The sequence below is a fragment of the Alligator sinensis genome, unplaced genomic scaffold, assembly GCF_000455745.1.
Source record: "Alligator sinensis unplaced genomic scaffold, ASM45574v1 scaffold1127_1, whole genome shotgun sequence".
In the NCBI taxonomy this organism is placed as follows: domain Eukaryota; kingdom Metazoa; phylum Chordata; order Crocodylia; family Alligatoridae; genus Alligator; species Alligator sinensis.
In genome coordinates, this window is record NW_005842693.1 from 193,114 (window position 1) to 199,355 (window position 6,242).

The window sequence follows — 6,242 nt, forward strand, 5'->3', positions numbered from 1 at the left end:
CTTTCCCTAAACCTGCAATATTATTATACCCTGTGTTCTTTTTAAGTCTGAAAATTTGCAATTAGAAAAACTTGGAGAATGATCAAAAATATTTCTCATACCTGCCAGGCCAATGCTAAAGAACAACTGTAGAAGTAAAATGCAAGGACAACTTAAACAATGGACATCTATCTGGTAGTTACTGATTACAAATATAGATTTGTAAAAATTCTATTCCGCAATACACCCACAGCTTAGTAGGTTACACAAAAACTTAAAAGGCACTCTTTCTTATTTTGGCAACAGTTACTTTTATGGATAAAGTATGAGTTGAAGCATATCATGCATAGCTCCCACCATTCCAGACAGAAAGGACTAGCAAAGACAGCAGTCAAGACTTCCAGAAGAACCCCTTACTAGATCTATCTACAAAAGAGGTTAATTTGTGTGCCACTTTATTTTGACTGTATCAATATTATTCCTAGAAACAATAGTAATTTAAAAAAATACTGACTGGCATACAGATACTGCTTTTTTTTGGCCACTGATTTCAGTAGACTCCAGAGACTACAAATATTTCAGTATTTTTACAACCTCCGAATCCCTGGAAAACAAACAATTTTGACATAAGTATGGAGGTGTGTCTCTAGTTTAATAAATGTGCACCAAATACAATTACAAACAAGATATTATTAAAACTTTACACTCCCAAAGCTTGTTTGAATTGAGCAATAAGGATGTACTGTGCACCCAGAAATACAAAGATTTTTTTTGGAATCACTCTCCAAGATTAAAGTTCCCAATAAAAATGTAAACTCATTCTTAACTATAGTATAATGGCTATTCTAGCACTGTTACACAATTCCTGCAGACCAAATTCATTCTTAATGCTATTTCAACTTGGAAAATAACACTGCAGGATTCCCAAACATTTTTCCTTCAAAGTGTTGCTACAATAGTGTTATTTTTTTAATTAAACACTAAACCAGTACGTAGAGAACTTCAGAATAAAAGAACAAATAAAGAGGTAACTTTAAGCAAAAATTTTTGCATCATTCATGTCACAGGTGCTTCTGAAAGTTGGGATTTGGGAGACAACTACACACATTCTCATACAGCATATCAAATAATTAAAGGAAGCATGACATAATTAGATAGACACATTTTATAAACTAAAATACATAAGAAAATATCACAGAGCATCCTACAATGTTTAAGCTCATGCAATATCGTTTTAGAAGGGAGACATTTTTATAAACTGAAATAGAAATCCCAAATAATTCCTAAGCCAGAAAGATGAGTCTGCACTAGCTGGTATTCTGCCCCCTCAACTTCTATAATGCTTGGCACATAAAGGCATGCTAAAATGCACTAAATCTATTTTCCCACTGATTTTACAGAAATATCACAAAACCTCAAAAATTCACATAAAATGTTAAAAGTGCAGATATTACTGGTAGCAAACGCATATCTCTATCCCTATTGTCCAGAAGAGAAAGCATGCTCCCATGCATAATGTTAAAATTCTACATTAAATTTATATTCCACCTGTAAAAATGTCCTCTTTAAGTTGCAGCTGAATATGTTGCTCTTCACTTCCCATTCTAAAAGGGCTCCTGTGTATTGTCATGTGCCGAGTATGACTACGCTCTGCCCCAGAAAGCAGCTTTCCAGGAGCAGCTAAAATTATTCTCGTGTGTTTGTACTGGATTCCCACTGGATTACACCTTATAAATGATAAATAATATTTTTTTTATTACTAATAGTATTTACTTACACCAGAAAGCTTCTCCACTTGGCTCTGCTAAAGTGCCTCAATCCTACAATACCACATTCTTCCAGTGCCAACCAGTATGTGGGAGAGCTGGGCGGAGCAGCCAATGGTGACCCCACTCTGCTGACTTCGCATGCAGCTTCCCCCCTGCCGACACCTTTGCCAATGATGGCGGCAGCTTCTTCAGGTCCGGGGCATGTGGGATCAGAGGGGGGTGGGACCCCGCATGGGCTCATTTGTCCTGGACCCGCACCCTGCTTGGGTCGGCTTTGAATATAGTACAGTATATTCTACTATCAACAGTCATAAGCAGACGTTGCAAAAGTAGTAATTTAATTAAGCAATAAGGAGTAAAGACTGAAGTTAAGTATATGGTCCTATTAAAATATACCAAAACTAAGAGGAACAGACAAACTACTAGGTTGTTTAATCTGGGAGTGGCTGAGTATGTACTGCATTTAAATGAACAGTTCATTCAGAGCAGCTTCAATGCATTGTGTATTTGCAAATATTAATAGGCCTCTGACAGACATGGAAGAAAAAAAAAAAAAAGCCCCAGCACATTATCAGAAAAGGAACCACATCAGTTTGACCTGGCTTGCCCAACATCAGTAGAGATCTCGCGCTTCAACAGGGCTTTTGATTCAACCAGCTATTAGATAAAAGCGCCAAAAAGCCCCACTGAAGTGCGCAATCTATACAGATGCTGGGTGAGCCAGGTCAAACTGATGCGGTTCCTCTTCTGGGTATGTGCTGTGCTCAGTGCAGGGGCATGCCGAGCTGGAAGTAAAGCGCCATATTTTATTTTTCCCCACATCTGTCAGCAGCCAAAATGTTCAAAGTAAAACAAAGTCATAGTATATGCATGCCCAAGATGCACTGACCCCAGTATTCTGGTTCTGACAATTACCAGCAACAGATGCTTTGCAGAAAAATGCAAGAAGCTCTCAGTTGGCAGATGTGGCATAATTGGCCCTGTTTCATGATATCCTACTAATCCCCGGTATTTTCCAGCACTGAACCAGCTCAACAGCCCAATGACATTTAAAATAAACACTGAAACTAATAGCCTGACTGTACTATTTATTTACATTATTTTTACTCTCATTTGAGGCAATTTAATTTATTTTTTAATTGGAAACATGTCACTGGCCAGAACATTTTACACTGGAAAGACCAAGACAAAGCAACTCATTTTCACTTTAATGAACACAGATACAACTGTATGACTCCAATTAACATTAACAGGAGGCACAAGGTGAAGACAGTGCTGATAATCTACCCTATCAGCTGTTGTAAGGAAAAATACAACTGCATTTTAGTTCAGAGCTTCTAGTTTCTGTAAGTGCCACAATGTCCAAGATAGAATATTTTGTATTTATAATAAATGTTTACATTGCCACATACTGTATTTGATATTAGTCATTTTATTGAAAATATCCCTCTAGCAGAGGCATAACAGCCAGAGTTGGTGCCCAATGCAAACCTTGCAGGAGAGCGGGGTGAGGAGGGTGCACAGTGCCAAGAGGGAAGGCACAGGTGCAGGAAATTCCAGAAACTCATGAACAGTTCCCAGCTGAGCTGCCACTGCCTCTGCCCCATGCTCTTCCCATCTGGCTGTTGCTCTCAAAGCAGAAACAGCAGCGACAGCAACTGCCAGGGCTGTTTTGGAGTTCCAGGCTGCTTGGGACACAGACTCTGCAGGGAAAGGGGGGCAAATTTGGTGGCCCTCCTAACTTGGCACCCAGGACAGGTGCCCCTCTTGCCCAACCCAAGTTATGCTACAGCCATCTAGTGCTTTAAAAGTCTTATTTGAGGGTTAATGGAAAATACTGTGAAAAGGAAATTTATTATTTATGTAAGAATTTGAAGCCTAGAATATAATTTTTCCCTAGGTTTCTAAGCTCTGACCTATCAAATGAGAGATAGATATCATAAATTAGTTTAATGAGTAATTCCTTGAGAAGCATTGTTATAAGCATTTAACGTGTGCTTACCTGAGCAGTCCCACTGACTTCACATGCAAGTGAATGGAAGATCAGACCTAGATTTTAGGATGTCCAATAAAAACTACTTATGGAGCCAACAGTGCCAAAGAAGAAGAAAAAGTAACTGGGCGGGTTCTTTTTTGGAAAAAGGCTGAATATATTGGACTTGAGTTTTTAAGTTCTGTTTGAGAAATAAGATATTTTACTGATGAATAATCTCTAACTCATATTGATCTAAACAATCAGATCTGTGATCAAATTAACACAAAGACCCTTGTGAGTTGTTAAAAGTCTATTAACCTCAAATAAGAATTTTTTTCTTGCTATTAAAGACACAATGGGCACATCTACGCAAGATGTTTACTGCAGAGCTGCCTAATTAGCTCCATAGTAAAGTCTGTGCATCTACACATGTGGCCCGATTGGGTCACAATAAACTAATAAATGCTGCCATAGGTTAGTACTTGGAAATGCAGGTACTATCCTGTGGTGGCATTATTTACTGAGCAGCAAAACACGCGTAGATGCTGAGAGCACTGGCTGGGGCACAAGGATGCCAGCTATTTCTGCACTGAAGCACCTTCAAGCCCCAGACAGCCTGTCCCCAGCACGTTGAGCCAGGTCAGAGCAGCCCCAGGCTCGCAGTGTGACCCCCTGGGCCCCCTGCCAGCCAGGACTGCACCAACCTGACTCAACATGCTGTGGTCCTGGGCACACTTGTAAACATGGCACCTGAGAGCAATGAACTCCAGTGTGGTATGTACCAGAATGTATTGCTTCACATTAATTGTACTTGTAGGTGTACCCAATATAGAGTTAACACATCCAAAATAATTTAAAAGGATAAAGAGATATGAGATACTCAGGCCACCTTTTCCCTAGAGCTGCAGCAGCAAATTTCTGTTTCTGACTTGGACGCAGTTACAGAATATCTGCATTGTTGCCAATTGTCTGATTTTATTACCACAGTCAGGATCTTGAGGCTGTGGCATATCCCACCAATTCTGCTCACAGAGTTCCTTTGGGTTTGAATGATACAGAAGTTCATGCATTTGTATGTGCTTTTAACCAAACCAAATAGACCCATCATCTTAGTCATAAAAGATATTAACAATTAAAGACTTACATTGAAAAAGAAAAAAAGTTTGAAGTAATATAAGAAAAAGGCTACAGAACCCTTGCAAGATGTAGTGCTTACTAGCCTACTTCCCACCTTCTAAAAAGACCACCCATTTCTACTTGTCAGCCACTTAAAATTCCTGCTTACCAGGGATCTTATTCCCTTCCCCGCCCCGTCCCCTTCCATGGAGCTGCTTTGCTTCTGGCTATCAGCTTCGGAGGCAGAGAATGAATTTTAATGAGTTCTCTTTCTCCATAACAGTTCCCCAACTTGTGACTACAAAGCTCGCACAACAAAAATTAGGGACGTACAGGTGTTCTATATCAGGTCAAATATTTATTTGAATAGAGAAGCCTGCAGCACAAACATTTTTATCATTCATGGTATATCAAAAAAGTGGTGAGTAAGGTACCTATCGGTAGCCTAGAAAACATTTGTAATTTTATGCATGTCTTACACAAGAAAGGGAGGTTTCTGCATACCCAGGCACACAAGCCCTAGTCCAAACCTGGCCTTTGATTTCATAATTCTCATCCTGACATCAGCAATTGGAAACGAGAAGCTGGAAGCAAAAAATAATACAGAACTAAATACCAGCAGTTTATTATTGTATCAAAATCCCAAATTATCTCATCTGAAATGAACAGTATGAATAATAATGGATTTTTCATTTTGCCTAAAGACCCTCCTCATTTCCCAGGTGCTCATGAGGCAAGACTGGATTTCACCCCAAATAAAAATGCCATTTTATAGCCTGCTGGTTCTATTCTGCTTGGTTTTTTTTAAAAATCATTCTTGCAAAAAAGTTTTCAAATGCCTGCTAAGATATCAGCCTATTCCTGTAACATAAGTTTACACAGTGCATATTACCATGACTCTACGGTTGCTTAATAAATGGCTGTGTGGGGAAGACACTAAAAGCATGTCAAACACTGTGGGGCAGTGTGCTCCAACCAGCATGAGCCTGAGCATGCGCCACCCACCTGCTGCTAGACACACACCTCAACCCATAACTACACCAGTGAAGATGCTTCATATCAAGGCACATCAAGGACTGAAATCTCAAGAGTAACCAAAGAGACCTACCTTGGAACACCTTCACTGGCCTATTTCCAGGTTTGGAGAGTATAAGCAGAAGCAGATGTTTGAGGCATGACTAATGAACAAATCTCAGAGGCATGATGCTACCACAGTGTACGCATGCCCTAGGGAGGCATAGGAAATATTAATGAGATGCAAAGCTTCTCACTTCTTGGCCAGTGCTTGAAACAGCTCAAGTTTTTACTGGCTATCTTAACCACAAGAAGTTGAGGGAATCAACAGCAGTCCCCCGGATTACTGCCCCACTTGGCTCCATCTCCCACCAGCTCTTGCAGCCCCC

The 6,242-nt window shown here is 39.9% G+C and overlaps 1 protein-coding gene across 15 annotated transcripts in view; it reads right to left on the reverse strand.

Annotated features, from left to right (window-relative positions):
• Window positions 1–6,242, reverse strand: part of MBNL1 (muscleblind like splicing regulator 1) — a 212,885-nt gene that overhangs the window by 169,786 nt on the left and 36,857 nt on the right. The window contains exon 2 of one of the 15 annotated variants that reach the window (XM_025215997.1): window positions 5,319–5,423. The exons of the other annotated variants lie outside the window; for them this stretch is intronic. The gene's annotated coding sequence lies outside the window, so the exon portion shown is untranslated. The remainder of the gene's footprint in view (window positions 1–5,318; window positions 5,424–6,242) is intronic. 15 annotated transcript variants of the gene reach the window in all.